The 12,388-nt window shown below is 39.5% G+C and overlaps 1 non-coding gene across 1 annotated transcript; it reads left to right on the top strand.

Annotated features, from left to right (window-relative positions):
- The first annotated feature begins 4,469 nt into the window (after positions 1-4,469).
- On the top strand, positions 4,470-4,576 carry LOC114923135. Its single transcript, XR_003810575.1, has one exon. It is a non-coding gene; the product is annotated as a U6 spliceosomal RNA (small nuclear RNA).
- Positions 4,577-12,388: the final 7,812 nt, after the last annotated feature.

Raw genomic sequence — 12,388 nt, 5'->3', positions numbered from 1 at the left:
GTTGTAGGGAGGTCATACAGGCATGTGGAGGCCACACACACTACTGAGCCTCATTTTGACTTGTTTTAAGGACATTACATCAAAGTTGGATCAGCCTGTAGTGTTTTTTTCCACTTTAATTTTGAGTGTAACTCCAAATCCAGACCTCCATGGGTTGCTAAATTTGATTTCCATTGATAATTTTTGTGTGATTTTGTTGTCAGCACATTCAACTATGTAATGAACAAAGTATTTAATAAGAATATTTCATTCATTCAGATCTAGGATGTCTTATTTTTGTGTTCCCTTTATTTTTTTGAGCAGTATATTAAGATCTAATTCAACCCCGGAGATCCTCAGCACTGCAGTGAAGCTGTGCTGAAGTCATTTGACTTATGGCCCTTTGAGGGGTTGCCAGCTAAACCATTCCAATTAAGATTTTAAAAAATGATTAGGAAATACTCTCCCAATCATGCCCCCCAAATTAGTTTTCCAACTGGAGAAAAACAATATGTGAATTAAAGCACCAGCTACTCCATTAATATCCATCTCCATCAATGAAAACTTTGGTTCTTCATCAAGTTGATGATTTATGATTAAAACAATTAAATTAGGGTCACTTAAGGGCTTCCTGGTTTCCTCTTGGATTTCATCACATCTCTTTTCTCCCTCCCTTCTTTAATCAGATTTAACTGGAAGCTAATAAGGAAGAATATTCTGGAGTAGAGGAAATTTAACACAAAGTAATTTTTCAGAGAAGAGATACACTCAGTGAGTTGAGTTGCCATTCTATTACAACATGGCCTGATTTTGCCAGTGGAAATATTAAACACTGAGGTAATTTTGGTGGTTTGGTGGTTTTGGCTTTCTTTTTAAGTAATAAGAGATATACTTACAGTTAATATAGCATTTCAAGAACCTCTTTCTTATAACTGCTAGTCTCAACCCAAAATCTAAATGTACTGTCAGCCTTGATGACATTATCCATTTAACAATTCTAACTAGATCAGTCATCAGTGATTATTCATTTATTTAGCTCATACTTTTTAATGCAACTCTGCTTTCTAGGATGCTCTGAATTGGCAAAAAGAAAACTGCTTTGAATCCAAATGTAGAAAAATTAATCTGCAAGAAGCAATTTGAAGAAAGGAAGAGGGAAAGAGAAGAAACCCCCATGGAACATGGAACATGAGGGTTTCCTATAGTTGATATGAAAGCATTGCAATGTTTAAAAAATATTGGATTATCCAATTGTAAAGAAAATTATATGGATTTCAATTGTCAATTTATAGCCCTTAACAAATTCCAGCTCTCAATGGGTTGATCTGCCAATCTTAGTCCTTGTTCCCTTGTAAGAAGATTCGGACTGCAGTTTTATGAGCACTTACCTGGTAGTAAATTTTACAGAATTCAGTGAGACTGCCTTCTCATAGGCATAGGACTGGGGTATCAGTATGTTCCCTAAAGGTTGATCCCAGGTAAGTCTGTATAGTTAATAGGCAGACTGACACCCCCAAATATTCATGGACAAAATTAATGCCTACAAATTATAAAATATAAGAAAAGGAGCAAACATGATGCTGGTAAGGTGTTCCCACATCTGAAAAGTTAAATGGAAACTAACTTTGTCTTCCTTTCTTGTCCCTTCTGGCTCTACAAACTAGTAACACGTCTGCTAAACACAAATAGCAAACACAAAAGAGAGTAATATGGGTGGAAGGAAGAGATTCGGATTTGATCTTCTAGGAAACAGACTAGCCGTGACAGCAGCCACCTCAGGCCGACTAATCGACATCTTCCCAAGCTTTGTCCGAGCTATTAAATCTCTGCAGGCCAAGTATCTCTTTGCCAGGCTCAGACGAAGCTGCCTCGCAATTTCGGATTTGAGCTTCCTTATTAAATTCGAGTTTTCTTTTAATTTCTATTAAACTGCCTTACCTGCAATAATGCTCAGCGAAACCATTTCCGCGGAAGAGGGAAAGGCGGCCCAAAGCTTCAGAAAGGGTTCCAAGAAAGCGGAGCAGAAGAAAGTGCGAAGCTGCGCGAATAGAGTTCCACAGATGTTGCGGCTAAGCTCTTACAGTGTACCTTGTGGCTTGGCGAGTTTTGATTCCCACCGCACGGACGCGCTTTTTTCCACGGTTTTTTTTTTTGGGGGGGGGGGAGGGGAAGGGCAGTCTTTTTTACATTCCAACTGGACTAAAGAAAAAAATGCAATGATTTCCGAAACACAGTTTTTACCGGTAGTAGGTCGAAGACACATAGTACTTCGAAAATCTCCCCACTTCTACCCGGAGAAGAGAGAAAAGCCGTATCGCTCTAGACAGGGCTGGTTCTCTTTATAAAAACTTTAAAACGTGGCAAGAAGGGATCCTACAAAATGACAAGAGGTGCCAGAAAGGAACCAAATGGGTTATGGTTTAAGAGGCCAGCAAATTGTCTGGTTCTTTCAACCTCAAGATACGAAATTGATTCCATATATCTGTTTTGTTCTCTCTTTCTCATGGTTTCTTTTTACTGATGTCAATGAAAAGCGAAGACTAATCCAGCTTTCATTTTTGTAACTAACATCAATAATAACGGCAACAAAAACAGAGGAAATGAGAGTCAGAAAAAATGGGGTATGCTCATGTTTTAAATAACCGTGATCGTGCGGGTTTTTGTTTAAGCAAGGAAAGCTGAGCAAATGGTTCCCCTGAAGAAGGAAAGCCCCACATGAGCAAACTATCTGCTGAAACATGCATACCTACATGGCGTCCTTTTCTCATGTCTTTATAGTCTGTTAACAGTGCAGTGGCTTCCTTCTTTTTTAAATTCCACCCATTTATCCAGCACCCATTATAATGATTTTAATACCTTCCTTTTCAGAATTGTTTTTCTACTCTCAGGGGTGCACAAGATATTACTGTGTGGATTCAGTTAAGCACTTCCTAACCGCCTATCTTGGCATGTATTTTATTTTAGTTAAGAGATGAATATTCCTTCCTTCAGATTAATTTTGAAATTGACCTGGAATTACTGGTTCAAATGGAATTGCTTCAGATGTTAGTCTTTGGGAGGTAATATGCCAGAGACAAAGGAAGAGATTCTACTGCAGTCTGTGATCTGAAGGCCAACTTCCTATCTTCAACCCCTTCTCTTCACAGCTGCCTGCAGCTGGTGCTGGCTCCTCAAGAGCTCAGAGATGGGGGTCTCCTAACAAAGAGCTCTCCTGCTTTTTGTAGGACTGGGGTGCTTTAGTCTTCCATTTTACCACACTAGGACCCCTCCCTGCAGTGCCCCCAAATTTGGAACCCATCCCATGTTAATCTGGTTAACCCTAGTTCTTTAGATTAGTAAGTGGCTCATTTGTTATTCTCTCAGTTCTCCTAGATTTGATGTCTGGGAATGAAATCCAAATACAGTAGACCTCATTGTTCTGAAGAAAATAAATTTCTTTCAAATATGAACAGGAGAGCAAGTTAATCCTACTTTTTAAAAACACTTTGTGTGTTTAAAAAACAATGTTCTCAAAAGCTGCCTCACTCTGAAATAAATCTTCTCTTTTTATGTATGATTTACTTCCTTGTACATGTACTGTACTTTGGATTGTCTACTCACTGTTGGATAACACATACCATATTTTAGTACTTGTACTGTGTTCACTATTTAGTTTCCTTAAACACAAATGCTCCAGGATTAAGGCAAATGGACCACAGATTTCAGTCACTTGCTTGTCTGCTTCTATTAATAATCCAGCAATGGATCTTGTTCCTTCCTTTTCTCCTTATTCTTTAATAAATCCTGTTCAAAGTGGGCATATTCCAAATCATGGATACTTTTATCTCCAGGATTCTTTAAAGGAATACTTCTGCAACTTTTATGGGAAAAGTTCATTTTTCCCATTAAAGCAATCAATCAAGACTTTGTGAAAATATGACCCCAAAGCAAAGCACCCCATGAAGTTTTAATGTTGGTGGGGAGGATTCAATGAAGCAAACTTTTGTGCAAAGTTTGTAAAACTGAATGGGAATTATTCAACTTGGTGAAGCTTGCCTAGATTATACAACGCCAACTTTTCACACATTGCCAGTAACATATATATTCCATTAAAGCTTACAGAAGGAGGTGCATCAAGGGCCACACACAAGAAAAAGGAAAAATCTTAAGAAAAAAAATGAGTTCAATTTATTCTCTTTTCTTTTTCTCCTTCTTCCTTTAAGGCTACACTCTGCTCCGTAGGGTTTGTGTCAACTACATATTCCCCTAGAAGCGAATTTGTGAGGCAGCTTCTTTTACACAAATTCGGATCTACAGGGTACATGCAGAAGACAGACCTCTTCTTTTGCCAAAAAGGGAGAAAAACATGTTAGTTTTCAGCAAATGTGGTTGGTATTGGGAAAAACAATAGTCCAGTTTCCAGAAGAAACTATATTTGGAACCGTATGCTTTTGCAAATTTGTGCAAAATAACCAGAATCTGTAGTACAATCAATAACTGTCTCATATTTCGTGCTCACTTTGGCAGCACATATACTAAAATTGGAATGATACAGAGAAGATTAGCATGGCCCCTGCGCAAGGATGACACGCAAATTCGTGAAGCATTCCATATTTTTTTTAAAATAAATGTCTCATATTTCGCAAAAGGGCATGCAGTTTTGGAAACAATCTGAAAATTAGGGAAAGAAAATGAAGGTGGGAAGGTAAATACTTAAATAGTTTGGTGGATTAGAGGAACTTTAAGTAGGAAGACATTCATTCTGAATCTAGTTCAACAAGATTTATCATTAGACAAGTTTTATCGTTTCATTAGAATGAAAATCACTCCTTTGCACTACTTCATTGTACTAACAAATAACTTGTTGCAGACATTGCAAAGATTTTTAGGCAACTCTGGATAATTGCATAAAGTAAGAAGTAGAGAAGAAAAGGCAGGGAAATCTGGAAACCAATGCAGAGGTAGATGGGGAAATAGGAAGTGGTGCCTTTTTCTTAGCACTTCCTTCAAACCCCAGAAAAATGAAGAACAGAAAAGATCAAAGAAATGCAATCCCCATCCTACCACCAAAATGGGGATATAAAACAATAAAATATGTATCCTGTGTAAACCATTAATCTTCTGTAAGTAGGAAAGAGGGGAAAAAAGCTGTAAGCAGATGTTCAAAAGAGGTAGGGTACAACTCCAATATTGTTTTAGGTTGCAGTACTACTTGTCCCCTAAGCCTTACTGAATTTACTGTGCTCTAGTCCTACCCCAAATTAAGGGATTACAGGGTTGTAAAAAGGTTTTTTTTTTACTCCTATGTAGGTCATATGATTTCACTGTTAATCCAGAAAAGAAAGCTTTTCATCACCTAGACTTATTTATCAGAAGAACAATTTCTTTTCTTCAGAAGTTAGGATTCAGCTACTGGAGCGTGAGGTGTGCTTCTCTAGATAAAATTGTATCTGGTAAGTAGATGCATCAGGGTTTATTTGTGAGCCTGGCACCCTTTATCAGCAGAACACATAAGCACACAATTCAATCCTACACAAGTGTGTTTAGAAATAATTTCCACTGAGACCAATAAGAACATGCTCTTACCTAAACTGTGTAGGATGTGTTGCATTTTGAGAAGCAAAACTGTTCGCTTCAGGGATATATTAATTTCAGACAGAGCAAAACAAATTTGGAAGGAAATTTGACTGGACAAGAGCTCACTATTTATCACCATTATTTTCAGGTTTTCCCTCCTTCCCAACTTCCTAACAAACAACATCCCTTCCCCCCCAGCCAAAAAACACAACTGAAAAAGACTCTTAAAACATCTTTGTTCCTTTTTCCAATAATCAAAATTTCAATAATATTTCAAGTTTGCTTTCAGCAGGACTTTCTTCTAACTATGTCCAGATTGACTATCTTCAGCCACAAATGGAGTGTTGACATTTGTGGAGTGTCACTTTGTCTTTATAAGGGGGAATAAACCCCTTTCCAAAGTACACCAAACTTCATAGATTGGCAGAAGAACGTTAAAGGGTGTTCAGAACTAAGCTACAGCACTTGGTGAGGAATAGATTTCAATGAGTGCGGCTTACTTCCAAGTAAGCTTCTTTTCCCGATTCTGGTGATCAAAGTTAAAAAGAAATTCCTGGTTTCTTCAAGGAAGTTTACCAAATATGGTAAAATACATCTTTCACACACCAACTCTTGTCTTTCTTTTGATTTGGATCTTTTCCATTTTTTCCTTTCCTTTTTTGGGAGGGGAGTGTTCTATGTACATTTTAAACAACGTAAGGCTAGAATGTACATAGAACACCTTAAGATACAGACTTTCCTTAAGATACAGGCGTTCCCGTTCCCGGGAACGAAAAATTAGGACCATTTTGTCTTTTAAAACAAACAAACCAAAGAACAGAAACAGCGATACCAGTTTTAAAAATCCCTTGTACAAATACACAAATGGGGGGATGGGGTTTATCCCAGTATCATCAGCACCCCTAGCGTTTAGCAGAAATGTTCACTTTTTACTCTTCCAAAGCACACATACCCCGAAATCAAAAGATAAAGCGCGGTCCCTGTCTCTCCCCCTCCCCTTCCCACTCCCTAAGCTTTTGCGCTTAATTGGGAGGTGGAGAAGAAGCACTTTCGATTGCTCTATTTAAAATGTCTCAACTTTTCAGAAGTTTGGAAAGGCATATTTAGCCAAGACACTTCTGCATTTCAAACAGGAAAGTTAACGGGGCTAAAAACAAAAAACAACCCAACCTCCACAAATGTGGCCAAGGATCCTGTTTGCAAAGTGCAATAAAATTAAATAGATAGGTGAGGATGGTTGAGCAAGGATTGCCTACAAAGGGGCCTCACCCTTCGGGGTCCTGTGAGAAAAGGGGATTCCTAGGGGAATCTCTCTCACCAGCATAGCCTATAGAACAAAGCACCTGCCAGGACATTACACCTAAATACCTTGGCACAGACCTACTGTAACCTCCTGGCATACATTGCGCTGGTTTCCATTTTCGGGAGAGGGGGTGTCGCGCAAGAATCGCCACAATGCTTATGGCCGCCACTCTGTCCTCTTTCGGTCTAGATCGATTCACAGCACCCTTCACCCCCATTCCTGTTTCATGGTCCCGAGTTGGGCAGCTCTCCGCGTTCCCTCCTCCCACAGTTAAAACGATTCATAAGCTGGCTCGCTACCAGTCAGGATACAAAATGCAGCCGCTTACCCAGACTACTTCAGCCGCAAACACCCCACCCCCCCAATTCAACCTTAATACTAACCAGAAATGTAGATTCTTGGCTTGTACGTTCCCCTCCTCCTTCATGTCAGAGATTATTTTCTCCTGTTAGGAAGCCTTTCTCTTTTTCTTCTTTCTTTCTCTCGGCTTTATAGCCTATGGTATAATTAGTCATTAGCTTTCAAGCAACTGTAGGCCTAACTGAGCCTTTTCGATTTGGATATTTCGATTTGGATACCGGCAAGTTTTCGTATTCATCTCCATACTTTGTCAGTCTTTGTTAAACAGCTAGGCGTGTCCCAAGTGCCTCCAATATTTTAATATTTGTTAGACGAGCTGACCTGAGTTTCACCCCACTCCGGGGCTCTCCCCCTTGCATTTATATAATACGCTTGCATAGTTCTCTTGGTCTTATTGAATTTTACTCAGGTAATTACTTTGGACTGGAGAGGAGCGGGGAGAATGCCAGGGCCAGACATATGAGCGCAATCCTGCCCTTTATAGGGGCCGCAATTACTCTTTACTCCTTTTAATACATATCTCTTTTACTTACACATAGTTATGGCAAATATAAGACACCGCATCCTTGTGGATACAAGGCACACATACATGTAATTGTACCTATGTACTCAACACTTACAATGGAATTAGTATGCATGCAATATAATACCATATATGTACAAAGAGTGAGAGAGAGTACAATTATTCAGGTAACTGGTTTTTCTTCCTTTGGTTCGGGAAAGAGAAAGCTTTTCTTTCTTTGTTTGGTCTTGGGGGTTATAGTTGAAAGTACACTTGTCACAGGGGAGGAATTTTAAGAAACACTTAGCACAGAGAGGGGGAGAGATACTCTAGCAAATGGAGGGAGGAGTAAAGAGGGGGAAAGAATTGTCTGTACAATCCCCCCCCAATAACCTGTCTTTATAGCTAAGTAAAATACCACTAAAGAATAAAAAATAGGTCAAATCTCACTTATACCTGATACAGTTGCCCCTTTGAAAGATTTAGCTGCTTCTAGAAAGATACTAATTAAAAGGAAAGAATACTTCTGGAAATACCCAGGCCTAACTCACCCAAGTTAGATTTTTACTATTATTACTCAGCCAGATGTTCAGACTGGATGTGGCATTTTATCCACCTATCCAGTCTTTCCCAAGGACCTGTGATAGGCAGATGTTGATGTTTGATGGTGTTAAAGGTCTCCTCCCAGGATGTAAGCTGTTAGAGTAAAGCTGCCTTTTGCAATTGACCAATGGTGATTTTGTTAATGCCCATGATGTTCAAGTGGTGCTCCAGTTGTTTTGGGACTACTCTTGTTATTATCTTCTTTGCCTGTTTTTTTTTAATATACTGGCCATGTAATACTTTGTCTTCCCATGTCTCTTTAAGATTCTTCATTTGGTCTTTCTTGTAGGCCAGTTTGTTCTCTCCAGTACTCAGTCAGCCTTCCTGGTATACTAGCTTCAGTGCATCTTTTTCCCTGTCCTTCAGATATTCTTCCAATGCCCTTTTTCTTCCTCAGCCATCTGATGCACTTGCAACATTCCACATTCAGCCATTTTTCTTGGCACACAGAGTCTGTCAACATCACTGCAAGGATGAAGGGCTTTCATTATTTTTCTGGTCTTCCTATCCAGGGCTTTTAGTTCTGCTGAGTCCAGTCCACTATTCCAGCTGTGTATCTAATGACTGAAATTGCCCAGGTGTTAATTGCGTTGATGGTATTTCCTCCACTGACTTTGGACTTTAAGATCTTCTTCACTCTTTTGATGTATTCACTTCTAATCTTTTTCTTCACTTCATTGTGCTTGATTTTGCCAGCTTGAAGGATGCTCAGGTATTTGTAGTTATCTTCATCCAGACTCTTGATGTGATTTCCATAGGGCATTTTTATTCCTTCAGTTTTCACTATTTTTATAGCAATAGCAATAGCATTTTGACTTATATAGCACCCCAAAGTGCTTTACAGCACTCTCTGGGCAGTTTACATTGTCAGCATATTGCCCCCCAACAACCTGGCTCCTCATTTTACCAACCTTTATGGAGGATGGAAGGCTGCGTCAACCCTGAGCCTGTCAGGATTGAACTCCAGGATGTGGGCAGTTAGCCTGCAATACTGCATTCTAACCACTGCACCACCAGGGATCTCTCCCTCCCTCATTTGATGGTGAGCATTGTGTATTTGTCCAGTCTTGGCTGTATATACGGACAGTGTTGAGCAGCAATTCTATTTCAGATGGTGTTTTTGCATACAGTTTCAGATGTCCATGTAAAAAAGGTGGGATAGTCTGGCAGATGTTTTTGATGTTTGATAGCCATGGCCTGAGTTATTCACTATTGTTGACAGAGGAATCAGTGGAATGACAAATAGTGGTGAAAGTGAGTCTCCTTCAAAGATTCCTCCCTTGATGTTAACCTCTCCCAATCTATCACCATTGACCAGCAACCATGTCTTCCCTTGTGCCATCAATCTTTGCAGAAAGCTTCTGATGTTTCCATTGACTCCTGTTATTTCTAGGCACTTGATTATCCAATCATGTGGCAGGGAGTCAAATGCCTTCTTGTAATCAATCCATGCTACATTCAGGTTGGTCTTCCTTCTCTTGCAGTTTTCCAAAATCATCTTGTCAATTAGGAGTTGATCTTTTGTTCCTCTGCTATTTGGGCAGTTTCCTTTTTGCTCAGGTGGAAAGAGCTTCTTTTCAACTTGATGCTGTTGGACTGCGTCAGCTACCACACCGGTTAGCAATTTGAATGTTTTTTTGTAAGCAGGTAATTGGTCTGTAGTTGCCTGCTACTGCCCCTTTTGCTGGATCTTTCATTATAAGGTAGGTTTTGCCAGATTGGTAGCCACTCTTCAATTTCATCTGCTTGCAGTATGTTGTTAAATTGCTTGGCTTCGAGTGGGTATAGACCAGTCAGATGTTTCAACCAAAAAACATGCAGTTCATCTTCAGCTGGTGCTGACAAATTCTTGATCTTCCTTGCTCTTTTCTCCTCCACTTTTGCTGTTATTACTAGTTCTTTCATTTCTACTTTTTTATTCTTATCCATCTCCTTTAACCAAGCTGCATCTTTGTTGTATTTCTTTGGGTTATCCCACATCTGCACCCAGAACTGCACTGTTTCTTCCTTGTCAGGTACTGACTGATTCACTGCAGTTTCTCCATTGATGGATTGGTAGAAAAGTTTCTGATTGAATTGAAATTGGAGATTCTGCCTATAATTTGCAATTTGAGCTTCATATCTGCTGATCTTCAAATAACTGTTATTTGCTGTTTTATTATTTCCAGTCCTTCCTTGATCTTCCTTGTTTCTAGGTGATATTTCTCGATTAGGTATACTTTGGTCTTCTTGTTCTTCAGGTTTTCTTTCATCTGTTCTAGCTTGCTTGCATCTGATTGCAGCTTGCTGATCTTATTTTCCAACCTGATCTTCCATTTTGGTGATGCACTGTTTGGCTTTTTTTCTTCTTTGTTGATTTTGCATCCCAGGTATTCAGTTATAAGTGCAGCTGTGCTGTGCATTAGTTGATTTGTTTCTTGCAGTGAGTGGGTGCTAATATTTGATATTACAGTACTGTCATCTTTTAATACTTGTGATAGCTGTTTCTTTGGAACAAGCTTCAATGCAGGCAACCCTATTCTGTTGGTTTTGAACTGTTCTAGATGCTCAGTTATTCTTTGTTTCAATTATTCTCCTTCTTTAGTAGTGGGCTTTGTTCTTCCTGAGAAGGAGACAGTGGAGAGGGTGTTTGGTTTCACAATGAAAATAACTCAATAGCTATGCTGACTTCCTTTACTGCCGACTTCTCCTTTGTCTCTACAGTCTGAGTAACTTCTGACAAGGCTTTGATTTCTTTGCCCTGCATAGACCTTTGCAGTTCTTCCAATTCTGCTTCTCAAGTTGTCCTTTTTATTAGTTTATAATAAAAAATACAAAAACAAATAATAGGAAAAATAGGGGAGGGAAAAGGGAAGGGGAAAGTGTAGAAAAGAAGGGAAAAAGAAAGCAAAGGTGTTGACTTCCGACTTCCTTTGTTGCAGTAGAATAAGATAGTAACATCAGACTGCAACTTTTTACTTTTATATAATAGTATAAACTAGCCATTTCTATAACAACAAATCTATCTAATCGCTAAAACCCAAAATCAAAATTTCATTTTTTTCCACCTCAAGCACAAAGTCCAAAAGCGGTTTCCAAGTAGAAACAAAAGTACCAATGAAGGAGAATATTTGTAGCTTAGGGTTGAAATGAGGTGCTCTCTGAGCTTGGTTGTTTTCTTGCAGACTTTTCATTACCCTAACTATGGTAGGTAACATCATCAGTGCTAGTAAGGAGTGCTGTTTGCTGTTTATATTCTGGTGTCTTGCCTGTCTGAGCGGGTGGGTGGGGGGTCTTAGGAATTCTTTGGTTGGGTTGCTTACTAATGGCTCTGTGGCAGTTTGATTGGGGTATTGCTTACTTGATTGTTGGTCTGAAAGTGACCTTAGAGTTAATCTATGCTGATCTGAGTGCTGATTACTGGTGGAGAAGTGCTGGAGTCTTTTTCTGTTTTAGGCTGGTTGATTGTCTCTTGCATAATCTATAGATGTTGTTAATGTCTATGTGCCTACTGATGGCTGATTTGTCAGAGTGCCAGGCTTCTAGAAATTCCCTGGCATTTTTGGATTTGGCCTGGTCTTGGATTGTCACATTTTCCCAATTGAAATTATGGTTAAATCTGTCTATATGTTGTGAAATTAAATAATTTTCATCATGCCTTTTGACTGCCAGTTGGTGTTCATGGATGTGTTGTGCCAGTCTTCTGCCTGTTTGTCCTACATAGTCCTACATGACAAAAATTCTTTAATTTCACAACATATAGACAGATTTAACCAAATCCAAAAATGCCAGAGAATTTCTAGAAGCCTGGCACTCTGACAAAGCACTCAGATCAGCATAGATTAACTCTAAGGTTACCTTCAGACCAACAATCAAGTAAGCAATACCCCAATCAAGAAACTGCCCACAGGGACTTCCGGTGGCAGGCGCCTTCGCTGGACGCAGCTGTTTGCTGCTCCCGCCTGTTTCTGCGTAAAAGCCGTTTTGACAGCCTGCATCAGCTGTCAAACGGCTTGATACCTTTCCCCTGGGCATAGGGGGAAAGGTGAGCTGCCCGAGGTAGGAGTTGAGTTCCCGAGTCGTCCCTTGTGGACGATGTAGGTGAG

The sequence above is a fragment of the Protobothrops mucrosquamatus genome, unplaced genomic scaffold (genome assembly GCF_001527695.2).
Source record: "Protobothrops mucrosquamatus isolate PMUCROS unplaced genomic scaffold, P.Mucros_1.0 scaffold2098, whole genome shotgun sequence".
Taxonomy (NCBI): Eukaryota; Metazoa; Chordata; class Lepidosauria; order Squamata; family Viperidae; genus Protobothrops; species Protobothrops mucrosquamatus.
Note: the sequence above shows the minus strand (reverse complement) of the source record. Positions and strands in the feature narration are given on the sequence as shown.